A 17,035-nucleotide genomic window follows, 5' to 3' on the forward strand; every position below is an offset into this window, starting at 1 on the left:
CGGGCTGCAGCACTGACCCCACACAAAGGCCTCTGTGTGAACTCACACTATCACGGACAGAGTTGCTGGAGAGGTGCAGGGACCTCTTGAGGGAAGGGCTGGGATCGTCCCATCCCACAGAGCACAGATCACACCGCCTCTGCCAGCACAAATGTTCATGGGGCAGTCAACAGAGCCCACCCCATCCAAGCAGCACTCCCAGCAGGAGCTGCACCTGAGCTGCTGCACACCGATCCTGCACACCCACATGGGGCACCAGGAGAGGGGGGAATGCTTCTGGGCAGGACAGGGCCGGGCAAGGACTGCCAGCCACTGCCAGGGCTCTGATTTTGCTCTGAGGCGGGGATGAATGGGGAGCCCTGCCCGGCTCCTCCATGGCATCACAAGCTGCCTGCACCCGGCTGGAGGAGGGAATCATTCCCTTGGCAGGAAGCACTGTTGGAAAGTGACACCGGCATGGAACAACTCAAACCCCGAGCAACGCCCCAGCAAAGAGAGAGGGGAAGCAGCCCTGGCGGCGGTACCTACCCAAAAATACATCATCATGTCGGCAGTGGGTGCAGTGCAGCTCCGCGGATCAGCGGGGGGCAGCGGGCAGCTCTGGGCGCTGCTCCTCGGTGGGCTCCGTCCCCTCCGTCCAACTGCAGCCCCCAGGGCAGCACAGCATGTGCACGGTGTGGCTGCTCAGGGCTGGGTGCCCGGCATGCTGCTGCGGGACTACAGGGGGGGCTGCAGCCGTGGGAAGGTGCCCGGGTGGGCAGCGGGAAGCTGTGGTGCAGCTCCGGTGCGAGGAGCCAGGCGGGGACTTAGTTCATCATAAAAGAAAAGAAAAAATGGGAGAGCGAAGGATGAAAAATAAATCCTCTCTGGCGTCTTGAAGAGCAAAGGAAAGGGCAAGTGGGTGAGCAGGAGGATGCACGAAGTGGGGGTCCGTGTGCTCTCAGGAGCGGCGTGGGCTCCGCACGGACACGCGGAGCGGCAGATGTCCTGCCTCAGCATTTTCCAAGCTCCCCTGTCAATAAGGCTCTCACCATTAACCTGCGAGCTGCCAGCCAGCTCCCAGCAGCCGCCAGAGGGAGGGGGCACCCGGAGCCCTCAGTGACACCGGGACCCTCAACAGCACAGCACATCCTGCACAGCCCCGACACAAAGCTCCCGTGCTGTGCAGGGCGGATGGCAGAGTGGGACCCCTGGGGACAGTGGGACTGGTGGTGTAAGGGCAGCCCCCCATTTGCCTGCAGCGGGACCCCCAGGTAGGAGAGCCCTGCCCGCATGGGGCAGCTCTGCATGCACTGCACGGCTGTCTCTAAATCTCCTGTCCCTGTGGGGCTCTGCGCCGCGGAGGAGAGCAAAGGGACCGTGTGCGCTGAACCAGACGCAGGAGCAAGGGAATAAATAAGAGTAAGGGAAGGCAAAGGAGCGAGAGGGGTGGCAGATTGGTCTCTGGGGCCCTGCTGGCTCTGACATCTCCAGGCCCGTAATCATATTCAAAGCAGAGCCAGGCTGAGGCATTGCTCCTCCAGCACAGCAATAAAAGAAAGCAACACTCTCAATAATTCAGCACTGGGAGAGGGTGATAAAGCAGAGGAGCCACCACTGCAGGAAGCAGGAGCTGGGGGCTTCCCACTCCCTCTTATGTCTTGGTGATAACACTCTCCCCTCTTTCTCTGCACCCTGCAAGCACAGCCCCAGCTGCAGCCGGGGGCACAGCAGCCAGACCCCGCACTGCTGGTGGGACAGGCAGGATGCTGTCCTCTTAGGGCAGAGGCTCCCTGCTGCATTTTGACACAAGATTCCAAATAAAACCTCTGTTACCACAACAGCTGAGACCCAACGAGGGGCTGCCAGCCAGGTGGGGCATCACCCCAGCTCTGCAGAGCAGCTCCTCTTTGCCCAGTTCTGCTCACAGTGCTGTCACCTCCTCCTCCACCAGCCCTTCCCAGCCCCTTTTTCAAGGACTACCTTCACCCCATGGGCACCTTTGCAGACAGCCTGTGTCAAAACAAGGCTTCAGAAGTTGTGTCTCCACTGCTGCAGAGGAGATCTCCTCTCTGAGCGCTCAGCCATGCAGGCTTGGGGCAAGCTGTGCCCCAGCCCATGGTGTCTGTGAGCTCATCCCAAAAGGCCTCTCCCGAAGTGGCAGCACAAGAGTGGGTGGCTGCATGGCTCCATCCTGGGCGTGCAGAGCTGTGCTGCATCCCCCACCCAGAGCACGGCCCTGAGTGGTGACACGATGGGTGCCCAGGACCTGCGTGCTCCCCACAATGACTGTAGCAGAGAACACTCTGCCCACAAGCTCCACCCCATTGCCTGCACCATGCGTCCGCTGCCAGCTCCTGGTGCCCAGGGCAGGTTGGGCGTGGGCCTTTTGATGCCCTCGGCTCTTCTGTACTCCTCTGGCAGACTCACAGTCCCCGTCAGCCCATAGAGCAGCACACTTCCAGGCACACCTGAGCCATCCTCACCCCACCACGACCAGAGCTCTCCTCCCCACACAGCTCTCTGCTCCATTAGCACCACCCTGGGGCTCAGCGAGCTGCGCAGCAGCCAGGCTGTTACCCCACGAGCCAGCAGCATCCCTCTGGGGTACCATCCTGGGAATGGCATCACCCAAGTGAGGACACAGCCCTTCAGCAGACAGCCATAAGGAATGCTCCCAGAGCCGCACAGCGCACAGACAGACAGCACCGCCAGCACACACGGACACCCCACAGACACCACAGCCCCGGCGGTGCTGCCTGGACTCACTCCATTCATGCCACTCTGCACCTGGCTCAGTGCCGGGGGTGGGTGCCCAGGGCCGGAGCAGCCCTCCCTGCACCTCTGCCATCCCACCCCACGCAGCCCAAATCTCCCTGCCCCACACATGCAGCTCTCAGCTCCCAGTCCCTGCCTCCCCAGGGGGACCCTGGCGCAGGGTTTGGGCAGCGGGGCACACGAGCACTGCGGGCTCGTCAGAAGGGGACAGCTCTGTACCTTTATGCAGCCAAGTTCCTCCTGCGGTGCTCGCGCTGGGCTCTCTAAGAATAAAGACAAGAAAGAGGAGGAAGAATTAAAATCAATGATTGCTATTGCTAAACCTGCTTACAGGCAACGCTATTTGCTCATTGACAGGCAAAATTTTAGAATGCGTGGATAAACACAAATGCTATCTCTCAGGAGCCCTGGGAACGCTCCCTGTTAGCAGCAGGCAGCCAGGCTGGGGGGCACCGGGCACAGCTTTGGCTGGTGCTCCTGGCTCTGCAGTGTGCAGCGTCACTCAGGGACACTCCATGTCAGACCCCATCCCCTCCTGCCCCTCCTGTCCCAGTGCTGGGTACTTCTTGGAGAAGATCACCGAATTTCAAAGAAAACTTCCTGAAAGCTGCACTTCAGCTAATTGGCTTTGGCAACGGTGCCAACCCGAATGTTCATCAATCATGTCAGACCCTCAAAAATAATGAGAGCGGCTCATATGGCACGGGATTTTTTTTTTTTTGAGAGAGAGCAGATGAGGATTGCTTCTGTTTGCTCACCGCTTCTTTGCAGACCTCAAGGCGCAGAGTCCCAGCAACCTCTCCGCACCTGAAGACCTTTGCTTGGAGAACACCACAGAGCTGCTGTCCCCTTATGTCCCCTTGTGTTCCCCTGGCCCCATAGTGATGCAGCCCCAGGGCTGCTCCGGGGCCCCACGTGAGCTCAACCTGAAGGCACAACCCCAGTGCTGGAAGCACGGAGCGGGTTCCCAGGCACTTCTGTTAGCAAACACCGCTCTCAGCCGCACAGCAGGATAATCAATTATGGTAATTCCTGCCTCAATGAATCAGATTCATGGAGGAACACAGCTCATTAGGCTGGTGCTGACTTCCATTAGTGCTCTTATGATAAAAACCCTCCAGAAAGCTCCAGCCCAGCTAGACACGTTCTCCAGCTCAGCGCACAGAGGCGGGAAGCCCCGGTCCCCAGCGCAGGGATGTCTCCACACCAGTGGCAAACCACTGCCTGCTCCCATCCTCAGACATGCTCTCCTCCGAGCTCAGGAGCCCTTTGAGCCATCCTGACACCAGGTGGTGGGATATGGGCAAGGGGAGCCCTGAGTGGGCACCCAGGGAAGACCCCCCCACCCTCAGTCCCAGCGCTGTGCCTTCCCAAGAAACTTCTCAGCAGAACTTTCCCAAAGTACATTCCGATACCCCCCACCCCCCCATTCCCTCCACCAAAAATCCTAAATTAATTTTTTCTTTTAATTAAATTCATTAGCAAAGATTATCTGGCTGAGGAAAAATAATATCCTGCCCCTCCCCCAGCAGCCCTCTCTATTTATATCCCCTATATACATAAGCAGCAGCGAATATTTCTTTATGGGCCATTAAAGGTTTAATGTTTAATTTATAACCACGTTCTCTGGCGGGCGGGATGGCCAGGCACAATGTCAACACTTTTAATTAAATGAGAAGGATTTTTTATTTATTTTTTCCTTAAACTCAGAAAGATGGAACGCCCCATTCCCAGCACTGATGCAGACAGCGATGGGGCGAGGGCTGCAGCCCACAGGCAGGTCCCTGTGTTAGCAGGGATATATGTAATGGGATGCTCTGACCTATAAGGAAGCTCTGAAGGCACCCAGCACCCCATCACCTCTTGCTCTGCTGCAATATGGGCAGCGGCCATGCAAACCCATGTACCCCTCCCTGCAGCTTTGTTGCAGTGGGAACAGAGCCACAGCACCAGGATGGGCACCGGGATGGGCACTGGGACAGCTTCAGGGCTGAGTGACTGTTTGGGAGAGTTGCCCAGCTGCTGGCTCTCATCCAAAAAGTGCAGTCACTTCTTGGCTGCCACTGACAGCACAGCACTGCTCTTCTCCCGTACCCTCCTCTCAGATATTGTCAGCAGATGCCTCTTGCCTGGACGGAGCAGACCTGCTCTGCTTTGCTGCACAATGCTGGCTGGCATACACTTGACACAGTGTTAAAACATGGCTAGCACGTGGCTGGATCATGGCTGGCACACAGCTCATCACAGCTAGTACATGACTGCATCATGGCTAGCAGAAGGCCGACACATGGCTAATGATTTCTAAGATCCCTTCCAATTCAAGCCATTCTATGATTCTATGGCTCATCATGGCTAGCACGCAGCTCACACACAGCTAGCACACGGCTCAATCACAGCTCACACCGGACAGCACGAGGCTCATCATGACAGGCACACGACTCAATGGTGGCTAGCACTTGGCTGGCACACAGCCAGCACACAGCTGGCACTTGGCTCATCATGGCTAGCACATGGCTGGCACACAGCTAATCATGTCTAACACACGGCTTGGTCACGGGTCGCACGTGGCTGGCACGTGGCTGGCACACAGCTGGATCACAGCTGGCACACAGATCGCACACCTCTGGCTCACGGTTGGCACACAGCTGTCACTTGGCTGGGCACCCATGGACGTGCAGTGCCCTGGAACAACGCTGACCTTCAGCTCCAGCTGCACTGTCTTCCCCAGACAACGCTACCCTGAGAAGGAAGAGAAAGAGGAGGAAAAGGTTCCTGTGCCCAAATCCACAGCACAGCAGCACTGCGCAAGGAGTGATGTGCCCACGCTGTGCTGCTGGGTGCACACCCCAAGTGCTGAGCTCCTGCCTGCAGCACAGCCTCTGTGCTGGCACAGGGAGAGAAGCAGCCATGGGCAGGTGGGTTCCCATTAACAGAGTGTTTTCTCTTACGGGAGAGATTAAATCTCGACAGAGCAGCGTAAAAGAGATGAGTCAGCAGCTGGCGCAGGGCAGGCAGGCGCAGCCATCAACGTTTGGCCGTGGAGCAGCACTTCACCCTCCTGCAGCCCCACATGCTGAGGGACATCCAGCTGGGCACCCGGCACCAGGCTCACACGGGGAGGGACGGGCACACAGCCGCACACGCGTGCGTGCAAGGAAGGAGCGTGCGAGGGCCGGCCATGGCGAGCCAGGGAACGGAGCGGCGATGGCACGGTGCCGCTCACTAAAAGCATGAGTGTCACTAAATCAATAATTCATTTACTTTAATGAGATAAGTACTTTGAAAACTAATTGCAAACCTGCTCCATTTACTCCAAGCTGGTGCAGCCCTTAATGTAAATGGCAGAAACACCGCTGGAGGAAGGGGAAAGGCTTCAGTGGAAGATCGTGTGTCATCTTTTCCCCTTCTTCTAAGAAAGAGAAATATTGCTCGCAAACAGGAACAGTGGAAACCCAAGCAGCCACGTGATCGATGCTGCAGCGAGCGGAGTGCCTGCCCTCCCCAGGGCCACCACAGCCCCTGTGCCCACTGCCACCACCCTGCAGAGGAATGCCACCTGCACCCGGAGGATGACACTGCTCGGAGAAGAGGTGGCATCATCTCAGGGCTGCATAGGGATGGGTGGTGGAAGGCAGGAGGTGCGCAGAGCACAGGGCAGCATGGTGCTGATGGATGCTGCTAGCACAGGGTTGGGCTGAGCCCGGTGCCCTGCTGGCTGTGGTTGTGTTCCTCAAAAGAAGCTCGCAGCTCCCAGCAGCGATGCCCACGTGCTCCCGGTGGCAGCGGGACGCCAAAAGCTCTCTACTTGCTTGCTGGAGCAAATGGCAGGTCATAAAAAGGAACCGTGACAGAAGAGAAAATGTTCCAGAGTCCACAAGGACCAGTCCAGGGTAAATCCATCTGCTCAGCAATTTAACTAGAAAATCCTTTCCAATCATCCGTGCTGCAGGTCCTTCACCTCACGCAGGCAGCTTTGGGCACAGCGCTGCCCACCCTGATGGCTGTGGGCAGCTCACATGGAGGGGGCCCTGATGCTGCTCACCCCACCCCGCACGGGTGCTCAAGGCAGGGGGTCCCAGCTCCCCCCGTGGCTGCTATGCTGAGACTTTCCCATGGCAATGGGAGGCTGAAACCATGCAGACACGGGCAGGAGGGCACTGTGGGGTGGAGGGGTCCAGGAGTGGGGCTGGGAGCTGTGGGCAGGGGAGCACATGGCCCTGTCCTTCCACCTTCAGCTCCGCCAAGGGAAAACAGCAGCAGGGTGCTTTACTGCCTGTAATAATTGACCAGAGCACCGAATCCCCCAGCACATAACTCATCCCATACAACAGCCAGCAGCTCTGCAGGGCTCTGCAGCACAGACACACAATGTGCCCCATCCTCCTGCCCCCTCTGAGTCCACCCCAGTCCCAGAATCACAGAGTCCTTCCCATACCCCCATGTCCAACCACACGGTGTTTGCGAGACCCAAAGCCACAGTGAAGGGATACCCCTGCTCTGCACAGGGCTTAGCACTGCTCACCACCAACACTGCACTCTCCCCACAGCCGTCCCTGCAAATCCCACCTCCGCTGATCCTCCTGTCTCAAGGAAAATCAATGGCGAGCATCTCAATTAATCACACAGGGGGCAAATTGATTAGGAGCCTAAATAAGGTCAAACATGGTTGTCTGCTTATAGGGTAGGACCCCTTAATCATCATTTTATCTGCAATAGGCCACAGAACCTGCAGTCACACCGTCTTTGGGAACTTGGAGGGATTTTTCACTCACCTCCCACATTTGCTGGGGCAAGCAGAACAGGAGCTGTGGCAATGCTGAAAAGCAACTGAATTCCAGCAGGCACACGGCTGTGAGCTCTGGGCACAGCCCCACACCCACCCAGCCCAGCTGTCTGCTTTGATTCAGGGGAAGACAAAAGCAATTAAGCACCCCTGTGCAAGGTGTGGTGCATTCCCTCCTGACCCCACAAGCCACAGCTTATGCCTGAGATTTGATTAGCGCCGTCATTACCTTAGATTGCACACCTGAAATATCGTTAGTGGTCACAGCAGTATTGAACCTTCGCAGGACTCCAGCCACAGGTCCTGTCTCAGTGCCCTCTGCAGATGGAAATCCTGCTGCCCTCCATACTGCGGGCTGCCCCATGCCAGAGACATTGCCCTCATTGGGCATTCAGCCCCAGAGGGCTGATGCTACCAACCTGCCTTCATGGAGAGAAAGCATTCAGAGCTGGCAGAGCCCAAAGACCACAGGGTGTATGGATGCTGCACTCCAAATGCAGCCAACTGCCTCCCTTTGCTGTGCTCACGGTGGGAACGCAGAGCACCTCACAGTGAGGGGAGCAGGTGGGTCAGGGGGCCCCACACCATGCAGCACAGCCCCCAGCGTGCTCCTCGGCAGAGAGCATCGCTCAGCTCATTTCAGGTTGATAACACAGTTTGCTTCGCCAATAGACTTTCCAATTGCAAGTGAAATCAATTCAATTGGCTGTTTTTGCTCAGCCCGTTTCCCTGCTGAAGGCATCCATTGGCCGTGCCAGGGCTGACGGCTTCTCCCATCCCTACTGGGATGCTGTGGGGCTGGCGGGACCCCAGTGTCCCCAGCACCAGGAGGGCTGCAGCCCTGGCCACGTCCCAACCACCCCAGGGCCCCCACTGGGACCCAGGACAGCAGATCCGCGTCCCCAGCCCCAGCTCAGTGTGTGCCACCAGTAGCGCCCTGCACCCTCCTGGCAGCGCCCAGCTCTGGGCAAAGCCATTCAGGGCAGCTCTGCTCCTCATGTCCCAGATGTGTGAGCTGTGGCATGGCCGGAATGGAGACCCTGGGACCCTTGGATTGGGCACAGCCCCACCTGCTTGCACAGCCCTGCTGCCCCAGTGCGCAACGCTCCCTTTTGTTGGAAATACGGTTATAAATATTATAATTTGGTTTAATATTTAATATAGTCAGGTTAAATAAGCATTCCCAGTCCCATAAATAATCATTAACGGAGGGTTCTAATTGTGCTGTTGGGATCCTGCTTCATGACTTATTTAGAGGGCAGACGCTATTCCCATCCCCGCTTCCCTCACACACCGTAAATTAACCTGAGCTCTCCCTCCTCGCCGAGAACCGATGGGACACAGCACAGCCCACAGCTCTGCTCCGAAGGGTGACAGCAAGAGGACAGCACTGAGGAGCCCAGTGGGGTCTGGGGGTGAACGGAGCTGTGGCTGCAGGGTGCCCGGCACCACCAGGCTGCAGGTAGGAGATGGAGGTGGGGGGGAGCATGGAGCACTGCAGGGCGAGCAGGGAGGGCTTTTTGCATCAACATGGATCTCCGTAATGTCGATTGGGAACAATAGTAAAAACAGTCTTTTTTATTGTTATTATTTTTAAAGAAACAAATCCTGAGCACAGAAGGAATGGCCGGGGGGCAAGTGCTCTGAAAGTGCAGAACGGAGGCACCGAGGACAGCAAGAGTGCAGGAAAACCTCGGTGTGAGAGTGCTTTTCCCTGAAGGGATGCAGTGATGCATTGCTTTAAAAAGAGGTTTGGGTTCTGTGTTTTTGCCCTCTAAATGAAAAACTACAAAGGTAAATGGTAAGAGCCCTCTCAGGCGGGCCTGGGCTCCACTCAAGCCCTGGGCTGATGTAGTGGAAACGCTGGGGGGGCTCTCTCCGGGGGCAGCTGAATGCCACGCTGCGGACAGATGCACGGACACTCAGTGCCATGTGGGGGCAGCCCTGGGGGGACCTCCTGACCCTAAACCACCCCCAGCGGGCGGGCGCAGCACTGGCGGTAAGCAGGTTAGCATCGATCCCCTCCGCGGGGATTGAGATTCCATCGAGTGAGCGAGACCGTGCTGCAAGGAGCGCGGGGTTTACATTTCATCTCAGCACCGGGTTCTCTGCTCAAGTCAGCACATTAATCACGGAGATTGGCCAAGTAGTAATGCTAATGAGGCAGCGGCAGCACGGTGCGCGGGAGCCACTTCGCCAGCACCAGGTCTGGGGGCAGCGGGGGGAGTCCCCAGCATCAGGATGTGGGACCAAAGCTCCCGGGTTGGCAGGGAGCAAGGCAGAGCCCCGCGCTGGGAGGCTCAGCCGAATCCTTCAGCCCACGGGAGCCGTGCAGCACAGCCCTCAGAGTGGTGCTCACTGCCCCTGCCCCCCAGGGGACCCCTCCCCATGGCCACGTGTGTGCAGGGCTGCCCTGACTCAGCACCAACCCATCCCCGCGTCCGGGCTGTGGCTCAACGGAAAGCAACGTATTTTATCTTTATGTGTCAGGATTTATATAAAAGGGGGATAGTTCAGCTCTAAATGTAATGAGTTGGAAGAACAGCCCTCCAGTGGCTTCCTCCAGCTCACACGGCATCAATAACATCGATTGCTAAAAATAACGAATAACCCCGACCCTGCAGCAGGGAAAGCTCTGTGTGGGGGGCACACGCTGCCCCACAGCCCCAGCGCTGAGCCTGGGCTGCCCACATCCCCCACCACTGCCTGCAGACACAGAAAAGGGAGTATTAAACCGTATTTGACGACAGCTGTGGAGTTTCCTCTCACACATGCTGGAGTCAGTGCCAGGGGAGCGGGTGCACATTGCCATGCACCAAAAAAGGAGATTCCAGCCCACAAGGATGGCACCAGCACTTCCCAAGCAGTGCTCCATCCCCAGTGCCGGGCTGGTGCACACAGCACACAGAAAGCAGAGCGGGGCAATGCGCACTGTGCCCAAAAAGTGATCCTAAAGGCACACAGAGCCAGGCAGAGCCACTGCCAGGAGTGCCACTGGAAACCAGAGAGGCCATGGAGTGCAGTGCTCTGCAGGATGGGAGCGCGTGGAGAGCAGTTATTGGTAAATAATCCCTAATTAATGAGATCCCGGCAACAGGCAGCATGGTGCTGCTCCAGGCAGGGGTGATGGCAACCACCAGCCCTCCACTTCTCAATTACGTCTTTGGGGATGGAAGGAGAAAGTGGTCGGGGTGAATGAGAGAGACTTTTGTCGCGTTTAATATCAATTCATTTCGCAGACTGCTGACGCAGCGGGATTTCACCGCTCAGAATTTATGGCTCTTTGCAGAGACCCGTGCAAATAAATAGGGGGAGGTTAAAAACAACAAAAAAAAAACAACCAACACCCTGCCATCAGCACAAAGGTACAAACACCGCTGGGAAGGAGCTGAAGGGGGTTCTGGGAACCTCCTGGTCCTGCTGGCACCCTCGGCTCCATCATGCCACCAGGGCCACTGGCACATGGCTGGAGCCCCACGGCTCTGGGCAGAGGCACTGCTAATAACAGAGCCATTATTACGCAGCGCAATTCAGCCCCAAGGGGGTTTTATGCAAAATGACACACAATATAAATGACTGTTGTAAACAGAGAGTTTAATAAAGGGCTGTGTGCGAATTTACAGCCTCCCCAAGGATAATTAAAATTATTTATCTACTTACCTAGCTAGCCGCTGGAGCAGTCTATTAATTATTATCTATTATACACGGCTGCTTTGCATGCTGCCAGTGCATCGCCCTGTGCAGCAGGGGGACGCCTGGGGCTGGGTGAGGTGATGCTTTGCACACCAGTACAGCACAGCACAGCACTGCTGTGTGCACAGAGGTGGCACTGCCAGCCCACAGAGCTGAGCGCTGCACTGGGGCTGCACGGGCACCGGTTCAAGGAGCAGATGGGGTCTGGCTGAGGGCACAGTGCTGGTGGAGGAACAGTGCCTGGCGCAGTGCTACCTGCTCTGCTATCTATTAGTGTGACAGAGCAATCATCAGTTCGGAGGCGCCGGGATCCCTCAGGTCCTCTCTGCACATAAAAAGACCTCAGGGGGCTCCAGTGTGCGGATACTTAACATTGTTTTATTAGCTTAATAAACCCAGCTGATGCCGCCTGAATCTGCAAAGCAGCCCCAGCCCCTCCTCACTGCGGGGACGGCTCTGCAGGGCACAGAGCAGGGGCACGCTGGGGGCCTGCTGACATGCAGAGCCCGTGCAGAGCTTGCCCCCGGCCCCAGCAGCCCATGGAGCAGCTTGTTGGGAGCGCAGCATCCAGCTGCTCATCGCACTGCAGGCTCCGTGAGCTGTCAGCTCCCTCCAGCACAGCCATTAATTACTGCTGCAATTGCTCTCCCTGCCCCATGCTGCCCTCGGTAGCCCCAGCGTGGGTGGGCACAGGGCTGTGGTGCCCCGACTGACGAGAGCCCCAGGGCTGCCAAAGCACTGAGCCCTGTGGTCAGCCACCAGCTCCATGCCTGCGGCCCCACAGCCCTGCCCATGGGCTAGGTGACTCTGACCCACAGAAAGATTTCCTGCTGGAGCATTGCTGCAGCTCTGTCATCAGGAGCACAGATCCCTTCCTGGGCTGCTGGGTTGTTTGTTTGCCAGCAAAGGGCTGCTCTCCCCCAGCTTTGTGGTGCTCAGCCTGCTTTGCTTTGATCCTGCACAGCTCTCACTGTCTAATAAACGCAGCATGATCCAATTCCAGGTCATTACTCAGGGAAAGAGACCCCTCCATGGCTGCAGCAAGAGCTCCAACCCAATTTGAGTGAGCCCAGTGCTCCCAGAGCCGTCGCTGCTGCCACGTCGGGGTCTCAGGGGGCCTGGGCTCACAGTAAGCACGATGCAAAACTCATAATGGAAGCGCTTAAAGGCCATGCCAGAGGGATGCTCGTAAATAAGGGCACTCGCTGATGTGGGTCCGTGCCAACAGAAGGCAGCTCAGAGCTCTGCAATCCCTCCAGGACGGCTCCTGGGGGGACAGTTTGCACGTTTGCTCCTAAATCTGTGGCTGCGAGAGAACAGGTCCTGCAGGGACGGGTGCAGAGGACGCACAGCAGGGACCTTGCAGGGACCCCTCGGTGACAGCGACCAGGCAAGGAGGTCACACAACACACGTGGCTCAGAGACAGCCACGCAGCTCACCGTGCTGGCGTGTGCCAGCAGCGAGCACTGCTGTGCCGAAGCAGCCACAGCGCTGTCCCTCCCACCTCAGCCTGTGGGATATTTACTGCCCGTTCCCCCCTAAATCACAGCTGGTGGTGGAGCAGCTCGTGCTCCATTACCGAGAGCTCGTGCCGAGCCGCAGAACCGTTGAGCTTGCAGAAATGTGGCCTCAGAGGAGCAGCCCACCCCGGGCTGTCCGGCGCTCGCTCGGGATGATGGACGGTTATGGACCATCTGCACTTCCAGGAGGGGAGAGATTTATGGGCGGCACAGACAGGCAGAAGAGTGTCCATTACTATAACTCACGGTGCCCTCTTCAGAGATATTGTAATCAGGGCCCTCTGCTGCTGCAGCGGGAAAGTCTGGGTTAAGCACTGGCAGGAAGGAAAATCAATTATGTTTTTTTAATACACTGCTGGCAGTGGGTGGGGGTGGGCTGGGGAGCAGGGCTGACCCCAGTGTGCAGACATGGGGGGGTCTCACCCTCCCCGGAGGTGCGGCCTGCTTCCCCAGCCCACAGCGCTGAGCCCCCTGCAGCTGAGCCCCCAGCCCTTCCAGCCTCATTATTGCCATCACCTTGATTAAGCTTTGATAGAGCCCAGGATTCATGACGACAAGAAGCACCGGAGGGCATCATGAAGCCTTCCTGGCTGGAGCCTGGGAGAGGCAGCACCGATGCCTGCACCTCTCCATCTCCCTCCCTCATGCCATAAGCATTACAACTGATGCTGTTCCATGGCCACCCCATAAACTCCAACCACTTTGCACAGAGCTCCCTCCATTAACCCCTCCATGCTCCACCCTTGGGGCTGCTCCACGGCCCCAGATCTGCACCCTCCAAAGGTGCTTTGGTGCTGTTTGTGGTGGAGCAGACCATCAGGCAGCAATTAAACCACGCAATAAAAAGCAAAGCGCTCTCATTTCAAGGCCCTGCCTCCTGCAGAGGGGAGGTATCAGGCATGGGATGCTCCGGCAGGGAGAGCAAAGGAACTTCTCCAAGGGGATCTGCACACAGTTTACACAGAATTTGCCGAATGTGGGATTGCAGAGCATCCATCTGTGCAAGCTTCCTCCTGCAGCCTTTGAACTCACGACTTTGGAATGCATGCTTCCTTGCAGCCCACTGTTCAGAGACACAGGGAGACCATCACAAAGACACAGCTGCCCCGGGAGCTGAGCTATTGTTTTCTTTAAATTGGGCGGAGAGAAGGAAAGGCAAAACGTTCCTGAAAGTTCAAGGCGGACGAAGCCAGCAGGAGCCCAGTGCTGTGCAGTGAGCGCTCTGCAAACCTCACAGCCACTGCAAACCCTCAGTAAAACACATGGGGATGGCTGCCCAGGCCCCAGCACCGCTCACCCCCACCCATACAGGCACAGGTGCGCGGGTGAGTGGTGCTGGGCTCAGCCCACTCCCACCACGATGCCTTCCCCTGCCCCCTGCACATCACGCAGGATCGGAGGCGACAACAGCCACGTGCTTCCCCAACCTCACTGTGTCTGGGGTTCTTGCTTTATCAGTTTTTATCCCGTGTAATATTCATCACGCTGGTTTATTTATGGGCCCCCTCTTCGGGAAGGTATTTTTCAGGGCTGGTGAATAAAACATGAGCCTGTGCTGCTTGTCAGAGCGAGCGCGGCTCCTCTGATGTCAGCCTGACGAACGGCCTTTGGTTTTCTCCAACGACTGCACTTTGAGAGAAATTTATTTGTATTTGGGTTCACGTTGGTTGGGAGGATGCGAACGCTTTTCCCTCCAGAATAAATGAAAACCTCGGCTGTGCAACAGCAGCGAGGCAGCAGCAGGACGGGCACTGAGCATTGCAAGCAATCCCCCATTGCAAGCTACCCCCTACTGCAAGCAAACCCTTACTGCAAGCAACCCCCTGCTGCAGGCAAAGCCCCATTGCAAGCAACCCCCTACTGCAAGCAACCCCCTACTGCAAGCAACCCCCTACTGCAAGCAACCCCCTACTGCAAGCAACGCCCTATTGCAAGCAAAGCCCCATTGCAAGCAAAGCCCCATTGCAAGCAACCCCAGCACCAGGCAGCTGCTCCCATGAGGTGCTGAGCATCCCAGGATGGTGGCACGTGGAGAGCACCAGGACCTGGCATCGGTGCTGCACTGTGGACAAAACCTTCCCTTCACCGGTTAAGGAACGCCTGGCTGTGACCCAAAACTCCTATTAACAAATCAAACTATAAAACCAACAGAAGCAGCCGGGAGATTTCCCTCCATCATCTGCTAATTTATAGGGTTACTGGTGTCAGCAGTTGGAAAGGAGCAGAATTCTATCAAAGAGGCACTAAAACCCGACGCCGCGCGCTTTAAAACAATCACAAACGCTCATCTGAGAGGACTGCTCGGGACATAATTCCTTGGTGTTTAATTATTGATATCCCAGACAAACTAGTTAAATTCTGTTGAAGAAAAGGAGAAGCAATCAGAGTTAAAAATTAGCAGGAGTATCGTCAATCATCCTGGGGAATATTCTGCAGAAATCTCACTGGAGCTGCTGTGCTCCTCTCTGCTCCTCTCCCTTCTTTGCTGTTCTGTTTTCCTTATCTAGCAGGAAATAAGGGCCAAGTTTTCTCGCTGCTTCATCTCGATTCAGTCAGTTTTATATCTCACAAACACATATGCAGATTTCTCTGCTTCTTTATTTGTTCATTAAGACTTCAATAAAAAATGTTATAAAAATGCCCCTTTTTGTTGTTAATTGCAATTTCTGTTTTAATATGCAAGTGGTGCAAGCTCTCCTCAGAGACTCCCCGTGCCTCTCTGTAAATACCACATCTGCCTCGCCTCAGATCAGATCCCTCTCAGCTTCTTCTTCCCTAGGAGAACAGCCCCAGGGCTCTCAGCCTTTCTTCTTATGGGAGATGCTCCAGGCCCCACCATTTCTGCACCCTCTGCTGGGCTCTGCAGCAGCTCTGCTTGGAACCGGGGAGCCCAGCACTGGTGCTTAGTGCTCCAGATGTGCCCTCCCCAGGGCAGAGCAGAGGGGAACACCTCCATGCCCTGCAGGCCATGCTCAGTGCAGTGCACCCCAGAGAACCATTGGCCTTCTTGGCCACAAGGTACACTGCTGGCTCACGGTCAACTGTTGGCCAACTGTTGGTCAACCACTGGTCAACTGTTGGCCACCAGGACCCCGTTTCCTCTTTGTAGAGCTCCTTTCCAGAAGCTCAGCCCCCAACGTGTACTGATGCATGCAGTCGTTCCTCCCTGGGTATAGGACTCTACACTTGCCTTAGTTGAACCTCACCAGGTTCCTCTCCACCCAACTCAGCCTGCCCAGCTCTTGCTGAATGGCAGCACGGCCTTCTGGGGTGTCAGCCACCGCTCCATCAGCAAACTTGCAGAGGGTGCACACTATCCCTTCATACAGGTCAACGATGAAGATCCTGACCAAGACTGAACCCAGTATCAACACTGGGAATGACTTCTAGCCAGGCTCCTCTGCACCACCAGGACAAAGGTCTGGCTGGGAGCACCCTGCAAGCTGCCAGTGCCCCATCACACATGGGGTCACCCCACGGGGAGCACACTGTGACCCAACAGGACCACACCATCTCTGCTTGCAGCAGAGTGCAGGTGGCTCAGCCCTGGGCTGCTGCAGGCTTTATGGAGTGCAGCACTACCGCAGTCCCCAGCACTTGAAGAGACCCTATTATCCCTCGCCTGTAGCTTCATGCAGTGTAAGTCAGCTCGCTCTAATGTTTCCCATATTGAACGCCTGCCTCGAGCTGAAATTTTGAGGGAAGTTTTAGCAAGAATGGCTCAGATATTTCCAAGAACGAGGTGGTGTACAGTGCTGTTCTGACACATCCACAGCATTCCACAGTCGCAGTGCTCGGATCCCAAACCCCACCTTGCAGGGCCTGGCGGGCAGCACAGGAGGCAGCAGGACCCCAAAGCTGCAGCATTCCCTGCCCACAGCACTCAGCTCAGCTCAAGCAGCTCCTTGGGGGAAGGGGGTTCCCCTTCCCAAAGCCAGAAAGCAGTTCAGAACATGCTGAAGCTGCAACCCAAGCTCCCAGTGCGGCAGCACAGGGACCCCGAGGGGAGCGCAGCACAGCGGATGCTCACTTGCAAGAGCAGCACTCAGTTGCTGGCAGCAGCAGGAACCTGCTTGTGTTGAAACTCCGACTTCTGGAGTGAGAACAGCTCCTGCCAGGGCTGCTGCAGCAGCAGAAAGGAGGCAGAAATTAGCTTGGCACAACAGCATCCAGCAGCCTCCCAGTCAGCAGTAACACCGACTTTCTGGTTGCTAATTCTGGATGATGGAACTGCGCAAAGCTTAGGATTTCTTTATGCCATCATTTTTCACTCTCAAAAAA

Source organism: Meleagris gallopavo, chromosome 20 (assembly GCF_000146605.3).
Source record: "Meleagris gallopavo isolate NT-WF06-2002-E0010 breed Aviagen turkey brand Nicholas breeding stock chromosome 20, Turkey_5.1, whole genome shotgun sequence".
NCBI classification, from domain to species: domain Eukaryota; kingdom Metazoa; phylum Chordata; class Aves; order Galliformes; family Phasianidae; genus Meleagris; species Meleagris gallopavo.